The sequence below is a fragment of the Oryctolagus cuniculus genome, chromosome 8 (assembly GCF_964237555.1).
Source record: "Oryctolagus cuniculus chromosome 8, mOryCun1.1, whole genome shotgun sequence".
Taxonomy (NCBI): Eukaryota; Metazoa; Chordata; class Mammalia; order Lagomorpha; family Leporidae; genus Oryctolagus; species Oryctolagus cuniculus.
Window position 1 is genome coordinate 69,058,599 of NC_091439.1, and position 24,604 is coordinate 69,083,202.

The window sequence follows — 24,604 nt, forward strand, 5'->3', positions numbered from 1 at the left end:
AAAGCTGGTTGCAATTATATACTTTTCATCTGTAAATAGCTTATTGTAAAGATTGGCTAATATTCATAAGTTGTTCTACCAATTAAAATCAAATCACAAAGAATTTTTTTTCCCATCTATGACTGCCATTCAGCTCCTTATGTAAGATAGCACAATGCTTCCCCAAGGAGTAGAGGGGGAGGCACTTAGACAAGATCATTCCCTCTGCCTTTAAGAATCTTATCAACACCCTCTAGCACCTGAGCCTTCTGTCTCAGAAATGGCATTCTTCAATCTATTTTGCAAATGGATCATTGGCAACTTATCAAATTTCCTACAACTTATGAGCTTTTTTAATGCATAAAAATTGTCTTGTGAGAATAAAAGTTCTTACAAAGGGATTCCCTTTCTCTTTCTCAATGCATATGAAATGGCAATTGTTAAGTAAAGATTGTATCACAGGTAATGTAGAGACTCTATCCTCTCACTGACAAATCAGTTGGCAGGAATAGGTCTCAAGAAGACTTTCTAAACAGAAGATGTTTCTGTAAAATTCATTAATTTCTAAGTCTGACTAAAGCAGGAAACTAAAAAGCATTTTCTCAACTCATAAATCTAGAGATTTGCTTAAACCAATTAAAGTAAGCATGAGAGCAACAATTTGGCACTGTAGTTAAGTATTACCTCATCCCATGTTAAGAGACCTGGGTTTGAATCCTGGTTCTGCTCTGGATTCCTGTTTCCTGATAATGTGGACTCTGGGAGACAGCAGGTGATTGCTCAAGTATGTGAGTTCCTGCCATCTATTTAAGAAACCTTGACTGAGGTCATGGCAAAAAAAAAAAAAAAAAAAAAAAAAAAAAAAAAAGAATTGCGTCTAAACATCACACTGAATATGTAAAAACTAATTAACAATTAAAATAAACATTTTTAAAAAATAAAATAAATAACCAGAACAGAAGTTCAACATGGGTCTCATCTGGGTAAAATCATCCAATCAGCAAGACTGCATTTATTTTTGGAATTTGTATGGGAAAATTCATTCCCTATAAATTTAGCTTCAATTCCCTATAAATTTAGCTTCAATTCAGAGTTGAATTTCTTGTAGTGTTAGAACAGAGATCCTGGTTTTGTTGATGTTGACTTTTAGTTAGTGTCACTCTTTTTTTTAAAAGATTTATTTATTTATTTGAACGTCAGGTAACACAGAGAGAGGAGAGGCAGAGAGAGAGAAAGAGAGAGCGAGCGAGAGAGAGGTCTTCCATCTGATGATTCACTCCCCAAATGGCCTCAACGGCCAGAGCTGTGCTGATCCGAAACCAGGAGCCAGAAGCTTCTTCCAGGTCTCCAACGTGGGTGCAGGGGCCCAAGGACTTGGGCCATCTTTTACTGCTTTCCAGGGCCATAGCAGAGAGCTGGACAGGAAATGGAGCAGCGGGGTCTCAATCCGGCGCCCATATGGGATGCTGGCACTTCATACCAGGGCGTTAACCCACTGTGCCACAGCGCTGGCCCCTAGTGCCACTCTTGATACCAGAGGCCTCTTTTTTGTACCTGCTTATAGCTTGCAATATGTCAGAAACAGCAGAGGGACATTGAATCCTTCCGACATCCATTTCTCATGACACACTCTGTGTTAGTGAACCACTCCTCTCCACAGGCAGGAAAAGTTACACATCTTTAAGGTTTCTGGGATTAGATGGGGCACCGCCCACTGGATAATGCAAGATGATTTCCCCAGCTCAGATTCTATATTCTAAACCCCATACGCAAAATCTCCCTTTGTATATAAAATAATACAATTAGAAGTTCCAGGGATTAGGTTATGAATATTTGGAGAGGAGAAATTTCTTTGTCAGCCATTACTCACAGGCATCAATAAACTAAATAATCCAAGAGTAAAATATTTCAGAGGATCACAGAAGAGACATTTATATAAAATCAATGGGAAGAAAAGAATCTTAGAACATATTTATACAAATAGATAAGTCTGATTAATGTATTTTGAGATTTAAAACTATAATACATAGGTTAAGCTCTTCTAGTGGATGAATTTATCTAATCTGTATTAAATGGAAGTTGTTTTCTCAATACCAGTCATTTATAAACCAGATAGCACTTTGTAGAATATAAGTCTTTGTAATAAGAAATAAGTAGGTCTAGCAAAGCTATATATCTGAAGTCAATCATCATGCATATATGACTTAGAAATTAATTTCCATTTTCTTTTTTTTTTTCTGACAGGCAGAGTGGACAGTGAGAGAGAGACAGACAGACAGACAGAGAGAAAGGTCTTCCTTTGCCATTGGTTCACCCTCCAATGGCCACTGTGGCTGGTGCGCTGCGGCCGGCGTACCGCGCTGATCTAATGGCAGGAGCCAGGCACTCATCCTGGTCTCCCATGGGGTGCAGGGCCCAAGCACTTGGGCCATCCTCCACTGCACTCCCGGGCCACAGCAGAGAGCTGGCCTGGAAGAGGGGCAACCGGGACAGAATCCGGCGCCCCGACCGGGACTAGAACCCGGTTTGCTGGAGCCGCAAGGCGGAGGATTAGCCTAGTGAGCCGGGGCGCCGGCCTCCATTTTTCTTTAGAAAACATAATCCTATTTTTGAATTATGACTAATTTCTTTGGAATGGCTCTAAAATTAATATCATAGGAAAAAGGAAAAAAGCTGTTTTACTTAATTGCAGTCTATTTGATAAATTATCTAGAATAAAAATAGATCAGTATTTATACATTATATGCAAGTGTATACACTATGCATGCTCATGATGGATTTTAATATTCACATATATATAGTTATATACAATGTAGGTATATTTATGTACCTGTAAATCTTTTATATTTGTATTTGTTCCAAACTAAGGACTCTGCAAAGAAAAAGATAAGCAAAATTTATAAACACATCTTATAGGAAGTGCCTTTCTCAGTCTTTACTTAAAACCATTTGAAAGTGTTTATCATTTTTACAAATATCACTTTAATTCAGCATAAGTGCATTGAAGTCATATGAATTATATCAGACAATACATATATTATGAAACAGTAACATTTGGTTCTTTATAGTCCAATAGTTGAGATGAAAATGTAATCAACCATCTAATATAATCTGAAAGCTACTCAATAAATAAATAAATATATATATATATAAACACTCTATGGTAACATAAGTGCATAATTAAATATTCTGTCTTTTTTTTATTTTTTGACAGGCAGAGTGGACAGTGAGAGAGAGAGAGACAGACAGACAGAGAGAAAGGTCTTCCTTTGCCATTGCTTCACCCTCCAATGGCCACCGCGGCTGGCGCGCTGCAGCCGGCACATCGTGCTGATCCGAAGCCAGGAGCCAGGTGCTTCTCCTGGTCTCCCATGGGGTGCAGGGCCCAAGCACTTGGGCCATCCTCCACTGCACTTCCGGGCCACAGCAGAGAGCTGGCCTGGAAGAGGGGCAACCGGGACAGAATCCGGTGCCCTGACCGGGACTAGAACCCGGTGTGCTGGCGCCGCAAGGCAGAGGATTAGCCTAGTGAGCCGCAGTGCCCGCCAAATATTCTGTCTTAAGAGAGAGTTTCAGGAACCTGAGGAAAGGAAATTAAACTTGATTATAATTTTGAAATATGGTAGGGGTGGGGAAGATGGCCAGGGTATATGGGCCATACAGAAAGGGAAAGCAATAGCATTCCAATGTGACCCCCGTGAGAATGTGTGAAGGCTGATGGTTTGAATGAGACAGCAAAGATACCCCAGAGCAGGGCTCTGAAGAAACCATGCACAGTCATGAAAGATGGAACTCAGTCTAGGCCTCCCACATGTGTGACAGGGACCCAAGTCCTTAAACCATCACTTGTTGCTTTTTCGAATGCACATTGGAAGGAAACGAACAGGGAGCAGAGCTAGCATTCAAATCCAAGCACTCCAATATAAGATGTAATCCAAGCACTCTATAGAGGATTTAGGTATTCCAAATGGTGTCAAAATCACTAAGCCAAATGTGTGCCAATATTTATTCTAATCCTGAATAAATTCTGTAACAGAATCTCTCTTGGAGTGTTGCCCTAGGACTATGTTGGAGTGACGTTTCAGATTCCATCATTCCTCATGTATCATGACTAGAAGTGTGCACTTTTTCCTATAAGCAATGGAAATTCACCAGAAACTTTTCAAAAGACCATGGTGGCAGCATGAGATAGGCTGGAATGGCAAGAAGTCATTTGCTGTGGCCATACTGTAAATCTTCCAGGTAACCTATGATGGTGGCTGAAAATAAGACAGTGGGAAGAGAGAGGAGAAGATGGTTGCTAGATGGGTTTGAAGGCACAGAGCTGGCTAGAACTGTGACCTGTTTTCCAGGTGGCAGCAGTACACAGTTGATGGAGAAATCAAATATCATCATCAGTGAGTTCAGCAGCTCATCATGGTTACCAGTGGTACCATTAAAAAGAATGGGAAGGATGGAAGAGAAACTAACAGATGAGTAGGGAAACTCGGAGTTAAGCTTTTAAGCCCTTGTTTTGAAAAGATATCTTTGTGAAAGAAATTACTTTTTCTACTGTTATGGCCTTCTTGAATATTAGGTTAATTTTTCTAAAACGTGATTCTATAATGAATTAGAAAGACACTCAATCATATATACTCTAACCTAAAGACAGTGTTTACATCCATGAAATTATGATGGTTTGTTGTATTTTCATCAATTTTTTCATCTTGTAAAAGCCTTGCCATGTAACCTCAAGTCTCCATTTCTTTATTTCTTCAGTTGTAAATGCTCCTTGACATGGTTCAAAGTACATCGAGAACAGAGAATTTTTCATCTTCTAATATTTACTTAGAAACCACAATCCCAAGAGTGTTTTGTTAATCTAGTCACAGTAAGTGTTCAAGCGGTATTATGACACAAAATCATCCTATAATCTTTAAAGGCAGACATTTCTTGAACTCTTATTGCTAATTAATTAATTTCCAACTTGAAGGAGACAAGCAAATTCAAGAAACTGTTGGTGTTCACAAGGGCCCCAAGAAACTAATTTAAAGATTACAATCCATTATGCCTCCAACATAAAAGACAAAATACAAAGCAGAAGGCCTGCTCTACCCTTCCAGCTCATCTGAGTTAGCCAAGGATAACTAATAAGAAGGTATGCTTTGGGGAAGCCTGGACTCACGCTGGATATCAGGCCTTAACCAGCAGCCCCCTGGTCACATCCAGCAACCCAGAAGAATGAAGTAAAATCAGCTTCACTGAAGGCTGACCCACACATGCTGTGATAATCATAGTTTGCTTCTGTCCATCTTACCCAGGCTTTCCCCCGGCTCAACATTCTGCAGTTCCAGCCTCCTGGTAAGTTTTTCTGTTGCATAGCTTGACTCTAGACAGTGCATTCTGAGTATAGTGCAAGGAGAAATTAGGCGAACAGTTCTCATTATCATCAGCAGCAGTTTGTGTCATGCTGAAAATATCCACAGCAAATTATTGGGAGCACCAGGGAAAGGGAAAGAGAAAGACTGAAGGTAAAAACCCCTGAGGTAATCCGTGCAAAGATAATAAAGAGAGAACAGTTCCCTATCCTGAGAGCAACTGTTGAGGCGTTCCTGCCCAGGTCCCCATGCTGAATGGATTACAAGTATTATGAAACATCTTGTATTAATTCGTACTCATTAGGCTAATTTTCTTTTCAGCAGGCTATAAAGCAACTGAAAAACTAATTTCAATACTGTACAGTTTTTTTTTTTAAATAAGAGATCATTGAAACAGAAATCATTCAGTTATGAAACACTAACATTTAAGTCACGTTTGAGAAACAGACGAGTCAAGGAAAAAGGCAAGAACTCCTTCCCGGGTAGGTGTACAAATAAACCTCTCTGCATGTCACTCACAGGGCATTTTAAACATAAACAAAGTTAATACAGACTTAAGCAATAATATTGCCTTTGAATTAAATTAGATCTTGTTCACCTAAAGATATTTAAGAAAAATGTTTTGGTGCTTAAGATCAAACAACAGAAATGCCAGAACTAGTAATTAACATATTTTAAGCTAATAATTGATGTATAATCATAAGCATTAAATAATAAATATCATTAAAATTAATTATATGTATTTATCATAACTAAATACTAACATTTTATATTATTGTATATATTTAATTAATACATAATATTACTGTAACAATAATCATTAATTACTTAATATATTTTAAGTAGTATGTGTGTGTACTACAACTCCTGACATCTTGACCCATGCGCTCTGCTCCTTCCCTCATCTCCTTAGGGGAGAAGGTGGTTTCTACATGGAGGTCAGCAACACATCTGGCCTTTGAAGGCAGGCTGACCTTATTATTACGTTTATTATTACGTTTATTATTTCTTATCACAATTTCTCCTTTCTGCTCCTAAATGTGAAAAATAAACATATGTTTAGAAGTTCTAAGACAGGAACTCCAATTTTTCTAAGCTTCAAGTGAAACTTACTTGAAATACAGAATAAAATTAGTATGTATGCATTGAACAAAGAGGTTTCAGTGTTTTCCACTTAGTTTAAACATTTGCATATATTAGCTGTTTTTAGAAATAGCACATTCATACTGAGAACTTCCATTTCCACAGTATGGCAGGTCAAGACCCAGCATTGATCATTTGGGAGAGGGCAGAAAGGGAGTATCTTCCTCAGCATCTTGGCTGCCATGTATGGCTGTGTAGTGGATGGAATGGTGCGGATTTTCCCCTGCTTCCCTTTATCCATGCTCTTCGGCGGGGCTTTTGCCCTGTGCCTTAGCCCTGTGATTTTCATTTGATCCACGGGAGCAGTGGCAAATGTAACGCAAACAGATTTGAAATGATCTGGTCTTACTTCTCTTAGAACCCTGACAACACAACCCCTGTGTGGGCATGCTCCAACTAGACTGCTGAATGACGACAGAACACATGGAGAGAAGTCCCATTGCCCCTGCTGTCCTGCGTGAGGCCAATATCAATTACTAAGCCATTGTGGGCCTAACTGTTCACTGCAGAGACTTGAATGAGGAAAGCTGAGATCAGTCAGTTCCAGAGGAGATCCGGACAATCACCCTGGTAGGATCAACTATCATTCTGGCTTGCAGATTCAAGAGTTAAATAAATGTGTATTTGTAATTTTAGCAAAACAAATGTGGTTTGCTATGTTGCAATAGCTAATTAATATAGTCATTATGCCAGACAAGAGTGTTCTTAGATATTCTGGTAAAAAAATGCTAATTATGTAGTAATGGCGATAATAAAAGTAATAATGCCTCATCGCCTGAAATACAGAATCCCAAGTTTTTAGCATGTCAGAAAAGGTTCACCGTGATCTAAATTCTACCAAGTTTTTTTTTCCTAATTTTTGGACAATTTACCATTTTGTAGCATGATTTTAGGAATAAAAATGTCATATTTATCCATGCAGAAAAAAATTTATCTGTAAACAACAGCCTCAGACTTCTATTTTTATCTGCTTCACCAAATTCCATAGGGGAACTAAGCACATGCCATTTTTTCAGGAGGAGGTTTCTTGAAATAAAAATGTCTGTACTCGGATAAACTGCCATTAACAGTGGATATGCAGAATATGTAATTGTGTTTCTTGAAAACATAAGCCAATAAAGATTGCAGTCACCCAAAACATGAATTAAAGTTATAAATGTACTAAAAAGATATTATAGTATTAAATGAATAATGGAAAGAGTTGAAATATATGGACTGAATGAACATATTATATAATAATTAGCTATATAAGCTAAAATAATTATAGATAACATAAACTTAATTTAAATTAAAATGCTAGCATTGCAGAGTGAGAAGTAAGAGAAACATGCACTTAGAATGATTAAAAAATAACTTTTGGGGCCAGCATTTTGGTGTAGCAGGTAAAGCCTCCGCCTCCAGCCCTGGCATCCCATATGGGTGCTAGTTTGAGTCCTGATTGCTCCACTTTTTATTGTCCAGCTCCCTACCAATGCATTTGGAAAAGAAACAGAAGATGGCCCAAGTTCTTGGGTTCCTGCACCCACATAGAACACCAGGATAAAGCTCCAGGCTCCTGGCTTCAACCTAAGTCAATTGTGGCCATTGTGGACATCTAGGGAGTGAACCAGCAGATGGAAGTCCTCTCTCTCTTTCTCTCTACCTTTGCCTCTTCCTCTCTGTACCTCTGATTTTAATATGAAATAAATAAATCTTTAAAAGAAATGTTTAGAATCATTAAAAATGAATCTTATTTTCTTATATATATTAGAGAAAAATGACATAAATAATATGGAAAAAACACCAAATGTAGCTGAGGGGAAATTAAAAACTGGACAAAACTAAAATTGAGATGCAAGGGATTTTAAAAGCAGCCAGAGCAGAAAGACAGATTGCTTATATATAGGTGAAAAAAAATTTAGACACACTGTGAGTTGTACTGTAAAACCAAAGGACATTAGACACAGTGGCCAAATATGTTCAAATTTTTCATCTAGAAAAGGAACATCCAAAGATCTTCCAAGTACAAGTGTTAAATAAGAAATTGGCAAATAACCAGATTGTGAGATAACCTACTATATTTCCTAAAACAACTTTTAAAGATGTACTCTTTAAAGATGAACAAGAAGTAAATGACTCAAAAGGCAAATCTAGAGTTTCAAATGTGTGGTGAATTTCAAAACAGTGGGTGTGGATCAAGGAATGGGGGATGGAGTTCAGGGAGGGGCATACAATGGGTTACTATGAGATTGGGAAGGGTCTATTTTTTTCTCATTCATTCTTTTTGCTGTTGTGATTCATAAATTACACTTAATATTTGCCTCATTCTTGTATAAAACACTACATAAATATGTAAAATATAAAAAATGAATAATAATAAAAAAGAAAGAATTGTAGTTGACTGATTATTTTCACTTATTTCATTTTACAGTCAATAGAGAAGTGAACAACAAAAAGAGGTAAAAATCAATTAATGAAGCAACTTGAACTATGGACATTTAATTCTTCTACTTGGGCCAAATGTTAATTTTCCAAAGGGAATTTACAAATTTTGAAGAATTTATAAGCATTTACTTGATAACTCTATTTAATTATCTTTTCCACTTTACGCTCATCTCCCTGTGCAGCCTTCTCCAAATTGTCACACTGTTTCTCTGTTTAGATTTATAATCTATTTATCAGCAAACATTGAGATTGAATCTTATCTCTCCAATTTTATTCTGAATGCCCAGATCTTCACTGCATCAAGTATAAAACATTTCAATAACATTACTTTTTGCATTTTCTTAAAATATTTACTTATTTATTTGAAAGCCAGAATTAGAGAGAGAGGAGGGACAGAGAGATCTTCCATCCATTGGTTCATTGCCAAGCTGGCTACAATAGCCAGGGTTGAGACAGGACAAAGCGAAGAGCCAGGAGCTCCATCCATGTCTCACACATGGAATATAGGGCCCCAAGTACTTGAGTCATATCTGCTGCTTTCCCAAGCACAGTATCACGGAACTGAATCAGAAGAGGAGCAACTGGGACTTGAACCATTGCCCATAGGGGATAGGAGTGTCTTGGGCCTCCTTAACCCGCTCTGCCAGGATGCTGGCCCAAATGATTTTACTTTTTATCCACTTCTGATACGTTTTGCAAATTGCTGAGAGAACCAGCATCATGTGATCATCAATCATCCCAATCCACAAAATCTCAGATAAGTTTACTATCATGTATTACTCTACAAAGTCAAAATTTATATTGGTCTGAACCATTTTGTCAAAAGCTGGACCTTTGTGTGAGTGTTTGCATTTTAAGCGAAGGTTGAGGATTCATCAGCTCACGTAATTAAAAGTCCAGGAGCTCTGGCAGAGATGTAATAATTTGTTTTTCTTTTCTTTTTTCTTGTTTTTTTTTTTTTTTTTTTTTTTTTTTTTTTTTACTTATTTATTTGAAAGTCAGAGTTACACAGAGAGAGGAGAGGCAGAGAAAGAGAGAAGTCTTCCATTTGATGGTTTACTCCCCAAACGGTCAGAACTGTGCAGATCCAAAGCCAGGAGCCAGGAGCTTCTTCCAGGTCTTCTACAAGGACTTGGGCCATCCTCCACTGCTTTCCCAGGCCATAGCAGAGAGCTGGATCGGAAGTGGAGCGGCCGGGTCTCGAATCGGCGCCCATATGGAATGCAGGCGCTTCAGGCCAGGGCATTAACCTGCTGCGCCACAGCACCGGCCCCAGAGGCGTAATGATTTGAAATGTGTTCAAATGATGAACATTGTTAAGAAAACTTTGTCCTTTCACCTCTGGTTTCTGCTTTCTTCTGTTTTGGCTTCATTGTTAACAAATGTTTTCACCATGAGATAACAAATATCTTCACAATGAATCCTTACCATTTTCACAATACCTATGAAAAGAACTCACTGCTTTAAATAGTTCAAGGGAAAATTGAGTCTCATTTATGTAGCATGGAAAATAAAGTCATTCTTCAAACATTTTGGGCTATGGAGTGCTCCCATTGACCAGACTTGGGGAATATTCCATAACCTTGGAATAGAATGGGGAACATGATGTATTTCTCTCTGATCATGTGAATAATAACAAAGGGATTAGTCTTCACCTTTAAATTGAGGTGACATCAGCAAAAAGAAGAGGGAAATAGACAATGAGCAGTCAAAAGGAACATAGGTTGGTCAGCGTTGTGGCTCACTAGGATAATCCTCCGCCTTGCGGCGCCGGCACACTGGGTTCTAGTCCCGGTCGGGGCGCCAGATTCTGTCCCAGTTGCCCCTCTTCCAGGCCAGCTCTCTGCTGTGGCCAGGGAGTACAGTGGAGAATGGCCCAAGTACTTGGGCCCTGCACGCCACTGGAGACCAGGATAAGCAACTGGCTCCTGGCTTTGGATCAGCACGGTGCACCAGCCGCAGCGCACTGGCCACGGTGGCCATTGGAGGGTGAACCAACGGCAAAGGAAGACCTTTCTCTCTGTCTCTCTCTCTCACTGTCCACTCTGCCTGTCAAAAAAAAAAAAAAAAAATAGGCCAATTTGATGAAGAACTCTCCACTAAATTTCAAGGAACTTAAGGTCAAATACAACTTTACACTAATTAATGTAACTTTCTTTCTTAATAAATGTTGTCATAAATCTGGTAGCCCAGTAAAGCAATCTCTTTAATGAAGTCCTCACATGCGCCAACCATAACCAGAACTATTTCAGACTGATTGCTATTTACTTGCCTGAGATGTCCCCTAACCTTTCCATGTATACCAGCCCTGCCCTGACTAGCCCTCCTGCCTACTATCTATCATAAGTGAAAGTGCCTATCACATAGCAAGTACTCAGCAATTATTTTCTTTCCTTCTTCCAAAATTTAATGTCCTTTCTTTCTCTCCACCACATTAGTGTCTTTCTTATTTTAAAGAACTTGATGAAGCATAACATCATTTTCATGATTCCATGGTAATTACTTTTTTGTCATTTATTTAGTTAAAAAGGCAGAGTTTTAGAGAGAGAGGGGGAGAGAGAGAGAGGTTTTCCATCTGCTGATTCACTCCCCAAATAGCTGCAACAGCCAGAGCTGGACCGTTCTGAAGCCAGGAAGCAGGAGCTTCTTCTAGGTTTCCCATCTGAGTGCAGGAATGGCCCTTGGGCCATCTTCCGCTGGTTTCCCCAGGCACATTAGCAGGGAGCTGGATGGGAAGTGGAGCAGCTGACCAGGAAATGGCACTGCAGGAGGCAGCTTAAGCAGCTAAGCCACAGCATGGGCCCCGACTCCATGCTAATTAAACAACACACAAATTTATTGGAAAATCATGAGCACTTTATCATTTGTATTTTATCCAAATCTTTTTTCAAGTGTTACCTAAATGAAACAATTAGCCTAATCATTATAGCAAAAAACTAATTAGAATGCTAAATTTAAGTAGAACATTTTATTTTGTGTAGTATGTCAAAATTAGCACACTTGTGGGTGGAAATAAAGTTTAAGACAAACTACTGGGATAGAAAATAGTTTTAGTTCTCTCATTTACAAGTTGCATAATCCTAAGAAAAATTAGTTATACTCTCTAAATTCTGTTCTCACCCCTCAAATGAGAATGCAGAGCTCTTCCCTGCCAACATTTAATATTTATTTTATTAACCAAATGGTGCATGAGAAAATGTTATTAATAGTGAAGAGCAATGGACCAATTATTTTGATAGTTATTCAGAAACTTCCTCGATCTGGCCATTGATCTGCAGAGAATGTCATACAGTCACAATGACCCACATCTAAACATCACAATTAAAATCACATCAAATGTGGTGAAGGTCACTGGCAGGTTGGAGAGCAGAGGAAAACAATGCATTGTTTGCTCTCTAAGCACAAGAGGTGCTTGAGTAAATAACTTTGATTATGGTCCTGAGATGATAAAGAAATTGCCCAGGTATTCATTTCACTCAGAACCTAGCAGAGTGTTCTGAAATGTAACCCCAATGCTATACTGATGAATTGTTCATGTATTCCAAGTTATGCTGTATATATGATTGCTATGCTACTAAGGGGAGGCTGAGATGAGGAATCACAAAAAGTTTTCAAAAAGTAGAAAAGAAATACTTAAAGGACTTTCTAAGATAATTTATATTCTGTGGATAGTTTCTATTTTCCCTATATTCTATTGCAAGAAGAATAGCTTCTTTTCCTTTTTAATACCAAAGAAAGGAATTCAGTCCCTGTCTATAGTGGTCCATTATATACCACTATATGGTTACCTAGAAAGAGGAGCTGCTGGGACACTTCTAGGAATCTTCTGGGATTGAATTTTTTCTTCCCATGAAGCTGAAGAGGGCAGTCATAAAACCACCGAGCTAGCCACCCACTTTACCCAGGTGCTGTGCCTACAGATAAAATGGCTCTACGGTCCAGGGAACGTGGTGGTTACTTCTTACAGACCCATTTTTACAGCATCAGAGATTGTTCTCAAAGCTAGACAATTTGGAAATGTTATTTTATTTTTTCACTTGTTGCTGGTTACTATTTCCATGTTTTCCCCATGCTTTCTTTTAAGCTTGACCCTACTGCTGATTTATGAGTAAGTAATTAGCATGGGCTCCGCTTTTTGAACTGCTTGAATCAACTTGAACCACAGCAATGTATGGATATATGTATACTCTCTGTTAAGTGACACTGCAGTTTGTTCACTGTTCTCTTATGCCACCTATACCACTTAAAATTAGAGTCCCTAAGTCCACAAGGGCAGGGAAGCATGGGCATCTCTTCTCTATTATACTCTTTCTGGAAATCATGCTGGAAAAATTTGACCTGCTAATTTGAGGTCTTTTTCTCCCTAACAGATTTCACTCAATGCCGTTTCACATGACCATGCCAACTGCACATTCTTGATCCAGTGGAAACGCTCCTTAGATTGGCCCTCAGGTGTTGGCACTGCAGGTATAAATCTGTGCTTCGTCTCCTCCCCATCACTCTGTTCCACCTGCTGCAACCCACTTTTTAAATGCACTTGTTTAGAGAATTGGAACATTAGCACAGCTTTTTGTTGGATTAACTAGGGTAGAAGCAGGTGATAAGCTAGGTAGGCAACAAGGGTACACAAAATCATGTTAGACTTTTCCTGGAAAGGAGAAATGAATCCTATAAAGTGATATCAAAATATGCTATTTTGCTAATTGTAATAAAAGTGTTTACTGCTTTCTATGATTACTATTTATTGTGTGCCTGTCATTTAACAAGTACTGCATCAGTTTCGTGCATACTTTTCCAAATTTCACAGCACTGTAGTGGGTATTATTGCCTCAGATTTATACATGAGTAAAATGAAGCTCATAACTTTAAATTGCTAAAAATTATCCTGTTTGTATGTGGAGCAGAACCTAGGATTCATTTCATAGTTATCTGACTCCAACTCATATGCTACTCTTTTTCTGAGCAAAAATTTAAAAAATTGCTGTAGGACTAAGTATATACATAGACACAAACATACACACACATGAGTCCTTCAATAATTCATGGAAAATGCATATTATGAAAAATTAAACATGGATTTGAAAATTTTTTACATCCCGATAAACTCATCTTAATTCAATTTTCATGGAATTTTGTAATATAAATAGATAGATAGAAGCATGTGTGTGTGTGTGTGTGTGTGTGTAGTCCCTTTCTGAAGATAATATGATATTTGTTCATAAAGACAATAAAATACAGATGGAATGAGAGATTATGAAGAATTATGTCAAAATATTTTCTCCTATAGAAATTTGCTGGGCAGGCACCGCAGCTCACTTGGCTAATCCTCCGCTTGTGGCACCAGCACCCCAGATTCTAGTCCCGATTGGGGCCCCGGAATCTGTCCCAGTTGCTCCTCTTCCAGTCCAGCTCTCTGCTGTGGCCCAGGAAGGTAGTGGAGAATGGTCCAAGTGCTTGGGCCCTGCACCCACATGGGAGACCAGGAGGAAGCACCTGGCTCCTGGCTTTGGATCAGTGCAGTGTGTCAGCTGTAGTGGCCATTTGGGGGGTGAACCAACAGAAAGAACGACCTTTCTCTCTGTCTTTCTCTCTCTCTTTCACCATCTAACTCTGCCCATCACAGAAAAAAAAGTTGCCAATCATATTTGCATATCCACTATAGTGTTTTCAATTTCTAGGACACCAGCAAATATTTAGATGAAAGGAAGGGCTGGCCAAGAAACTACCGGTAGTGAAAGTGGAGCAACAGAGATGCAAATCTCATTTCTATTAGTCACAAATGCACTTTTATTTAAGATAAACAAGAAGAATTTCTTTATGAGAGAAATACATGAAAGAATTTTTGTTAAATACTAACAATGGATTAAGAGTTCACCTAATATATGAAGCTTTTCACATGAAATATGCATTATTTTATATGTAAAGAAGATAGTAAAATATCTCCATCCTCTTTAATTTGGAAGTAATAATACCTTCCTCTTCCACCTGTAGTACGCAATAAGATTTAATATCTTCATCTATAGATGTCAATCACATTTGGATATTAAAAACAACCTCAAAAGAACATCAAAACAAAAAAACAGGAAAATTTGTACCTTTGAGAAACCTGTTTTGAAAATTTTAATTTCCAAAATAATCTTAATGAAATTATCCTGTTCTAACTGAAATAAACAGTGTCTCAAGGTCTACTGTACTATTTTAGATTAACTCAGCATAATTTTTAAAATGGCAGATAATTTTTATTATAATGATTTTTTGCTTATAATTGACATAATTACACATATTTATGGTTTGTGATGTTTTATACATGTATACGTTGTGTGGTGATTTAATTAGAATACGCAACATTTTCATCGCCTCAAACACACAATTTCTTTGCAGTGAGGACACTGACAATCCTCTCTTCTAGTTTTTTGGAAACATGGAATACATTGCTGTTATCTATAGTCACCAGGCTATGCAATAGAACAGCAGAAGTTGTTGTCCTATCCAACTGTGACACTGTGCCTGGTGAATACATTCTTCACATCCCTCCACCCCTCTGCTTCAGCCTGTGGTAGCCACCATTCCACTCTCAACATCTATTAGATCAGCTTTTTAAGATTCTACATGTAAGTGAGATCATGCAGTGTGTGTGCCAGTTTCATCTCACTGAACATAATATCTTCCACTTCCATCCATACTGCTGCAAGTGTGAAGATTTCCACAGCTGAACGATATGCCATTTTGTACATGTACTGTATTTTCTTGATTTATTCATCTGTTATTGGTCACTTAGATTGAATCACTATCTTGGCTGTTGTGGATTGCTCTGCAATAAACATGAAAGTGCAAACTGATTTCATCGTCTTTGGGTTTATGCTCCATAGTGGCATTTCTAGATTGTAAGGTAGAATGACTTTTAATTTTTAAAGGATGTTAGTTAACTTTCTGCCAAGAATTTTGACACATTATGTGAAATGCACATATTTCTTCAAAAACACAACTTCAGAAAACTGTCATGGAAAGCAAACATTCTTGATGAGTCCCATATGCATTTGAGAAATTAGATTTCCTTGTAAAATTTTTCCCTAGAGATGATTATAGGCCTAACTAATTTCTTTGGTGAAGTCTACCCAACAGTTAAAAAAGAAATAATAAAAAATCATATGCTTTGTTCAGAAAATAAAACTATCAAACTATTTCCAATGTATCATAACAGGTTAACATAACCTTGATATCAACACTAATGAGTGCAACAACAAATAAATAACTAGGCTCCTAAGTGATACATGGATAAAATCTTTAGACAATTACATAGCAAATTATATGCAGAAAAAAAGGCAAAAATAAAACATGGACTATTTGATTTTTCTTCTCTTTCTCTTGTGTATCTGCTCTATCATTGAAGGTGTATTCTTTCATGTGTTTGCAACATGGGAGTCAGCACCTTTTATTTTCTAATGGAAGACTTCCTTAAAAATTTCTTATAGTGTCACTCTAGTGTTTTCCTTCTCATGCAAAGTTTTTATTTTTTCATTTCTCAAGAATAGATTCTTGGCTGACAATTTTTTTCTTTCAAAATCTTGAATATTTTGAGCTATTTTCTCCTGATCCAAAAATCTTCTGCAAGCAAGTTTGCCCTTAATCTAATGGGGATCCCCTTATTAACAACTTGACATGTTTCTCCTGCAGATTTTAGAATTTTCTCCTTTTTTAAAAAAGATTTATTTATTTGTTTATTTGAGAGACAGTTACAGACAGAGTGAGGGAGAGACAGAGAAAAAGGTCTTCCATCCACTGGTTCACTCCCAAATGGCTGCAAAGGCCAGAGTTGTGCAGATCCAAGCCAGGAGATTCTTCCAGGTCTCTGAGATAGGTGCAGGGATCCAAGTACTTGGGTCATGCTCTACTTCTTTCCCAGGCCATTAGCAGTGAGCTGGATCAGAAGTGGAGCAGCTGGGACTCAAACCGGCAGCAATATAGGATGCAGGACAGCAGGCAGAGGCTTAACATACAATGTCACAGCCCCAGCTCCTGAAATTTTCTTTGATTTTGACACTTTTGACTATAATATGCCTGAGAGAGGATATTTTCTTGTTGAACCTATTAGGATTTCATTGGGTATCCTAGACCTGGGTGGTCATGTCTGTCTCACAATTTGGAAAGTTTTCAACATTTATTTCATTGAATAGGGTTTCTGTGTTTTTCCCCTGTGCACTTCTGAAGCCTCTATTTTTGAGTTGCTCTCTTAATGTATTTTTAATTTTTCTTCCATTTTCGTCTGAAGGATTATTTAAAATGACTTGTCATCCAGTTTAGAAATTAATTCTCCTTCCTGCTTAATTCTCCTTCCTGCTTAATTCTACTATATTTTTATTTTAATTACTGAGTTCTTTGTATTTATTTATGGTTGATTCATTTTGTTGATCTCTATCTCTTTACTAAATTTCTCCTTAATGTTATGAACTGTCTTCCTAATTTTATTGAATTCTCAGTCTGTATTCTCTTCTAGCTTATTAAGTTTCTTTAAGATCATTATTTGGGATTCTTTGGCAAGCAATTCATCAATTTCTGTTTTCTATGGTCAGTTGCTAGAGAATTGTGTTCCTTTGTAAGCATCATGTTACTTTGTTTTTCCATGATTCTTGTGTCCTGACTGATTTTTGTGCATTTGATGAGTCTACTTCTTCTACCAATTTTTATAGAGTGGCTTTCATAAGTAAAAGACTTTCTGCTAGCAAACCATCCTAAGGTATTAGTTGGATATGATGTGCTGGCTTTGGTTCCAAGTGAGTGCAGTAGAGTAGCGTTTATGTACTTCAGCCAACACTGGCAATGTCTGTCATTAGTGAAGTCGTCAGTGAGCATAAGTGATGTCTGTATCTCAGTGGCCTAGGCTCTACAAGTCGTGTGGTTGCACTATCAAGTAGGATGTACCTCTCAGACAGGGTGGTTTCACTGGCAACTCTGGAAATATTACTCCCAGGTGTATTTGTGGCACATTCATCAGCCTGTGTACACATGAGAGCACAGCCACTGCTATGGTCCCAACTGGGTGTGGGAGGACGTGGCAGTGGATTTAGGAGCTCGTCAATTCTGAGGGCTGTGTGGGGGCTGGGTTTCACCAGTGTGCCCAACTGGAATACTAGCCGGTGTTCAAAAGAGGGCTGCTCAGGTGACTCTGAATAGCCTTACCTGACTGACTTGCTCAGAGAGTTTGACACAGCTATTTCACGCCATCAAAGATGAGTGTGTAGAGCTGGGCATATGGTTTGGGGGCTGCAGTGAATTAAGCTGTGAGAAGAGGATACTCAAGTACTTCTATCTTTTTTGCAAGATTTATTTATTTAATTGAAAGGCAGAGAGAGATTGAGAATGGGAAAGGGAAAGGGGAAGAGAGTGAAAGAGAAAAAGAAAAAGAAAAAGTGATAAAGAGAAAGAGAAACATTTTTCAGTCTCCCAGCTCACTTTCTAAATGGCTCCAATGTCTGAGGCTGGGCCAGGCTGCAGCCAGGAGCCAGGAACTCCATCCTAGTCTCCCACATGGATGGCAGCAGCGCAAATACTTGCATCATTATCCTCTGCCTTCCCAGGAAGGCAGGCAGTTGGAACAAAAGTGGAGCAACTGGGCCTTGAACTGGGACTTCAATATGAGATGCTGGCATCACAAGTGTTAGCTCAACCCACTGTGCCACAACGCTGGCCCCCTCAACTACTTCTCGGAGCCACAGGAGGGTAAAGGGATCCCTTAGTTGTTTGTATGGGGGCATCCCTGTACCCAGCCATGCAAGAAAGGCTGTTTATCTGTCTCCAAGACAGCAGGAAGCCTGAGGGGTTCATCCAACTGTTTTCTGTGGGTCTCTGCAGGTCAAGCCTTTCACAATGCGCTGACCAGATGCTTCAGGGCTTACAGGTAGAAGGTGAGGTCTGGCTGAGTCACAGGGTTGATTCAATAGAGCTTCTGGGAATAGCTGCCCAGTTGTTTCCCAGGGCCCATGAGTGGGTGGGGTATGAAGACAGTTCCATGCAGCAAAAGCCTGAGTGGGGGAGGGCACAAGGTTGGCTCCCTGTTCAGGACACAGTAGCAGTTCGATAAACTGGCAGCTCCTAAAACTAGGCTCCAGTCAGGTTATGGCTTCAGAGTTTTGAGTACTGAATGCCTCAGATGTCTATGCTGTGAGTGGTGGAGGCAAGGGCCTTCCTGCTTATCATTTCATCACTGAACGAAATCCTCTTGATTCAGGGTTGATTTCAAGAGATTGAGGATCTCTGTGTGCTTAGTTCCCTTCTTCATAAGACCACCATGTCTCCTTGTTCTAAAATGTCTACTTCTGTACTTGCTTTCTAGCCCCACTTGCCACAGGTGGAGTCTTCCTCTACACTGTGCTGCCTAAGTTTGGGAGAGGTTGATAGAAGAAGTCTATTGGCCACTGAACAAAGTTCTGAAGGCTAAGTCCAAAGGGATTGGCCTAGGGGCAGAGGCCATTGCCTTCTGCCTGGCACTGGGTTTCACTATAATAAAGTATAGATATATTTCTTTATCCCTCAAGCAGGAAGGGTCTCTTTGCAAGCTGTGTTACTTTGGGTTGGACAGAAAGGTGATGCGGGTAACTCTTTCCTTCCTGCCTTCTGCGGTGCACCTTATTATACCAAAATCAGGCACTATGGCCTTTCATCTGGTCTCCACAGCTCTGGAAAGGTACATCAGTGCACGAATCACTGTTCCAACTGGTGTCTCTGTGGGGAGATAAACAGTGGAAGAACTTTCTCAGCTGCTGTCTTGCTGTGCCGCATGTATTATATTGTTAATACATAAATATTTTGGGCAAAGTTTCAAGTTAACCTCATTCACTTTTTAAAAGATATTTATGTATTCATTGGACAGGCAGAGTTAGAAAGAGAGAGAGAGAGGGAGACAGAGAGAATCTTCTATCTGCTAGTTCACTCTCCAAATGCTCACAACAGCCAGAGCTGGTCTGGTCAGATGCCAGGAGCTTCCCCCAGGTTTCCCATGTGGGTACAGGTGCCTGACCACTTGGAACATCTGCTGTTTTCTCAGGATCATTAGCAGGGAGCTGAACTGGAAGTGGAGAAGCCAGATATGAAACTGCCCATATGGGATGCTGGTACCATAGGTGGTGACTTTACCTGCTATGCCACAGAATTTGCCCCCTCATTTGCTTTCAGTTTTTCTCCTACAAGGACAAGTAGTAGATGCAATATTTTCTTGGCTATAAGCAACAGTTCCCCCCCCCCACACACACACACGGGGCTTTAGTTGGAAATTTCTTTGATCCAGGTAAATGAAAACTCACACTCAGAGGAATGTTCAACTAAGAAGCTAATCAGACATAAAAACAAGCTGAACATGACATCATTTTTCCTCTTTTGCACCACAACCAAAATTGTCTCTTGAAACTTCAAATGTGTCTGTCTGACAGCTATTCAAAAATGATCTGCAGTGTCTTCTGCCCATCATGCTCAAATATGGTATCTTGACCATGGCATCAAGCACCCTCTGACTAGAGAGGTTCATGTCTCATGTCCTATCTTTAATAATGCTTGATTTCTCCATCAGTGGTTTTCATCTGTAGGGCTTTGCCAAATAAACACTGATACGCTTCATTTAGAAATAAGATGTGGTCAAAGAATTTGCATTTCTAACAGCTCAGGATGCTGATCATGGCAGTCCAAGGAACATAGCTTAAGAATTCTTGTTGCCACTTCTATTTCTTGATAAACTGCATAGGTTGTTTTGATCTCTCTAATCACAGCTTATGTCGTCCTCTTTTCCCATGTCAAATAGTATTTTGTTTTCTACATGCCTACTTTTGGATTGTTATTGAAAATTCCACTGAGTAAAAGGCCTCTTTTCTACACTCTCAAAGAATCCAATGCACATCTATTAATTTCTGTACCACAGGATTCTGAAGTTGCTTGTTTTGTAAATCTTTCACCAGATCATGAGATTTTCCAAGGCAGGGACCATGTATGGGCAAGAGGTTTATTTAGCTAACCACTTTAGAGGCTGAAAGTCCAAGATACAGTGGCGACATTTGTCTGGCCTTTGATGAGGGCTTCCTTGGCTGAGTCACTTCACAGAAGATGGCATTATTTCAAGTGCATGCATGAGAGATCACATCAGCAGACAGAAAGCCAAGAAACAGAATAAAAAAGAGAGACAGAGAGAGACAGAGAGCACACCAGTAATGACCTTCCACTAGGTTCTACCTCTTAAATTGTTCGTTAGGGGACACATTCAAACCATATCCAAACCTTAGCAATCTCAAGTTATTATGATATGGAAAACTCCAAAGTTACTTTTGAGTTGCAATGTTCTCTTTGCACTTCAATATACAAACTTTCAAAATAACCAATCGTTATGCATATGACAAGAAAGAACTGAGAGTAAAGAATCTTCCAGACAGAATCAATAGAAAGAGGATGTTACAGATGGATAACACTGGAGAATCAAAGAAGTGCAAGCTCAAGTTTCTGACACGTGCTACCTAGACCAATGATACTTTAAATGAAGGTCAATGACAGACTGAAATTAGCTGAAGATGATCGCTTATAGTAGGACTTGATATGTAGCCATGGCCTTGAAGGTCAGGTTCTGGAAAACAAGTGCTTGATTTGAGAATATAAACTTATAAACTTCAATGCAGAATAAAACAATTTAAAATTTGTTTTAATTACAAAGTTTGTTTCACTCTACATTTTATTTTAGTATGTGGATATTATTGTAATTTAATAATGTCTGAAACTACTTATAAAGGCAAAATATTTATTTTTCCTAACTAGATAATACCTGTTGCATATCCTTATTAATATCATGTTCCCAGACTTGAACAAGGCTCAACTTGTTATGAGTTTATTTCTAAAATAAAAGAAAATCATTTGTATTTTCAACTGCAGTTTTATCATTTCACTTTGCAAATTGAAAGGGGAAATTGCAAGAAATTTTTTAGACACTTATTCATTATAGTTTTATGAAAACCATGCAGAATATAGGAAATAAGGAAAAAGGTCAGGAAAATAAGTATCCAGAGACTAATTAAAATTGGTCATTTTCAATTTATGAAATATAGGTACTGACAACTAAACAAGCAGAAAGTACAAAAATAAATATTTTCACTAAGTATCCTGGAAGCTTCAGATTCAAAAATGCCACACAATCTCTCTGGGGAATCTGATTGCCAGACTGCACTTTTATCGAAGATAATTAGGCTCAAAAGAAAGCCATGTAATGATCAATAAGACTCTGTAGGTTGTACTTACTCAGTAATGATGTCCTGGAAAGCCCAAGGGCAAAATAATGGCTCTCATTGCTTATGGGATTCATGGGAACTTTAGGAGGTCTCGGCATCCTTTTCTGCATTTATTTCTAGTGGCTGTTTTAAGGCTGTATATCTGTATACACAATCTCTATTGCCCATAGTATCTGCTGCTCATAGAGAACTCCAGGACAGTAGTCAAGGGAGCAACTGTAGGAATGCACATAGGAAGAATCAATGCACATGGAGCCCTTTGTCCCTGTGTCAGAGAATTAGAGATGTTCTGCTGGCTCCAAAGGCTAAGGACATCCATGCACGTGGATCAGGACTCATTCCCAGTGGTATCACACCTCTACTCATAACAGAAAGAGGCTGCTCATTTATAATACCCCTTTCAAGCTCAGAAAGTAAGTGAGGATCAGGCAAAGAGAGAGAATGTGGGTGTGTGTGACTGTGCATATGTGGGTGTGAATGTGTGTTAAGGGCATCGCCTCCAGAAAATTAGGAAAAGTCCATAAAGAGAGAGCAAAGCACCATGGTAGAAAAAATTGAGGTCTTTTAGCTTCCATATACTTTCTGATTAAAGGGTTTTATCATTATAATGTGACCATATTAATAACTTGAAAAGATCACAACTTCACATTTTTAGCTAAGCTCTACTTGTATTGAAGAAATCTGTAATCAGTTGCTAACATATGCATTTAATACATTGCACGCTAAAATTTGAAACTGGCCTCAATTCACTCAGTTACAATGAATCAAAGGAAAGTGGGGGAGAGGAGAGGAAACACGTTTAAAAAGATTAAATTATTATAACCGAAAAAGAACATTATGACTGAAAATTTCAAGAAAGGATTAGAGTATTTTTAACGTGTCATATTGAAACATACTGTTTTCAACCATACACATATTTCTATATGTATATTAAATGCTGGTTACTCATAGTATTATTGCTCCATTGTTTTTATCAGCAGGCTACTAGGATTGCTTATAAAATACGGTGTCCTCTCTGCCTTGCAGCTGGGAAAGGGTCCCGGTGTGTTGGCGCACTTGCACCGGGCTGCAAAGTGCTCCTGATCAGTGCTGGATCTCTGCAGGAGCAGAGGCAGGAGTCATGGGTTGGACCGCCAGCACCCGCCAGGTAACCTTCGAGGAGGAGGAGGACGAGACCATCACTGAGTGAAGGGCATCGGGGTTTTGGAGAATGTGATTGATCCAAGGAAGGAATCCTCTCCATCTGGTATCAAGTTTCAGCGGCATCTGGTGTTTATGGAGTCTCAGTTTCTGATGAAGAATTGAAAAGGAGAGTCGCTGAGGAGCTGGCATTGGAATAAGCCAAGAAAGAGTCTAAAAATCAGAAACGACTGAAGCAAAGTAAAGAGCTGGAGCGAGAGAGGGCTGCTGCCAGTGAGCAACCGGTTCACCAGGGCTGTGCTCCGAGAGAAGGCGGCGAGAGCAGAGAAGCGCGCCAAGGCGAGGCACCTGGCTAAGCAGCTGGAAGAGAAAGACCAGGTGATAAAGAAGCAGGATACATTCTACAAAGAGCAGCTGGCTAGACTGGCAGAAAGGAGCTCAGAGTTCTACAAAGTCACCACTACAAAGTCATCCAGTCTGTGCTGACCTGCAGGCCAGAATTCTCCACTGTTACAGCAGAACACCCATCAGACACTCAGCTGCTCTGCTCTGGCAAACCAGTGCATACACTGTCAATCATGCCAAACAGAACATGCTGGGGAAAGGAGGAAAGTCACTTCTCAGAACACGTGAAGCATTAATTCCCGAGATGGATTTTTTTTCATAATAACAAAATAACCCAATTAAAGATAAGTCCCCTGAAGAGAAGCATCTGAAAACAAATACAACAGAATCATGTCATCTCTTGGATCAGCACCAATTTGAAAAGCTAAGGCCAAGATCATGGACCAAAGGACCCAGCTCAGTACTCATTTAGCCCATTTCAGATGAATAAAAGAAACGAATGGCCTTCTCCCTCTTTTTGTACTTTCTCTTTACCTTTGCTGACCATAAAATGATTCTCTTCCCACCAAGCACCGTCACTGGTGGAGCTCGGCTTGGCCAGAGCTGGAAGGCTGGGAGGGTAGGGAGCTGGGAAACTCTGCTACTGGAGCTGAGAGAGGGGAGCTGGAGCTGGAGGCAATACTGGGCAGGGTTCTCTACACTGTGGGACAAGGCGTTTTCTCTCGCACAAGGCGTTTTCTCTCTCGCTCTCTTTTGTTCTTTGATTGTGCAAGAGCTATTTCATTTTTACTGATTATTGTGATCATACAAGTAAGAACACAAAAAACAGAGAGTGTATGTACCTCTTTTACTGTAATAATGTCTATGATTGCTAATGAAAGAAGGCATTTTTATCACTATAAAGGCAATCTTGACTTATGCAATCTATATCGTGAATACTGACATCTTTGCTATACTGGCTAT

At 39.1% G+C, this 24,604-nt stretch overlaps 1 pseudogene; it reads left to right on the plus strand.

The window, feature by feature from the left end:
* The first annotated feature begins 23,276 nt into the window (after positions 1-23,276).
* LOC100340424 (MICOS complex subunit MIC19 pseudogene) lies at positions 23,277-23,963 on the plus strand (annotated as a pseudogene).
* The last annotated feature ends 641 nt before the right edge of the window (positions 23,964-24,604 follow it).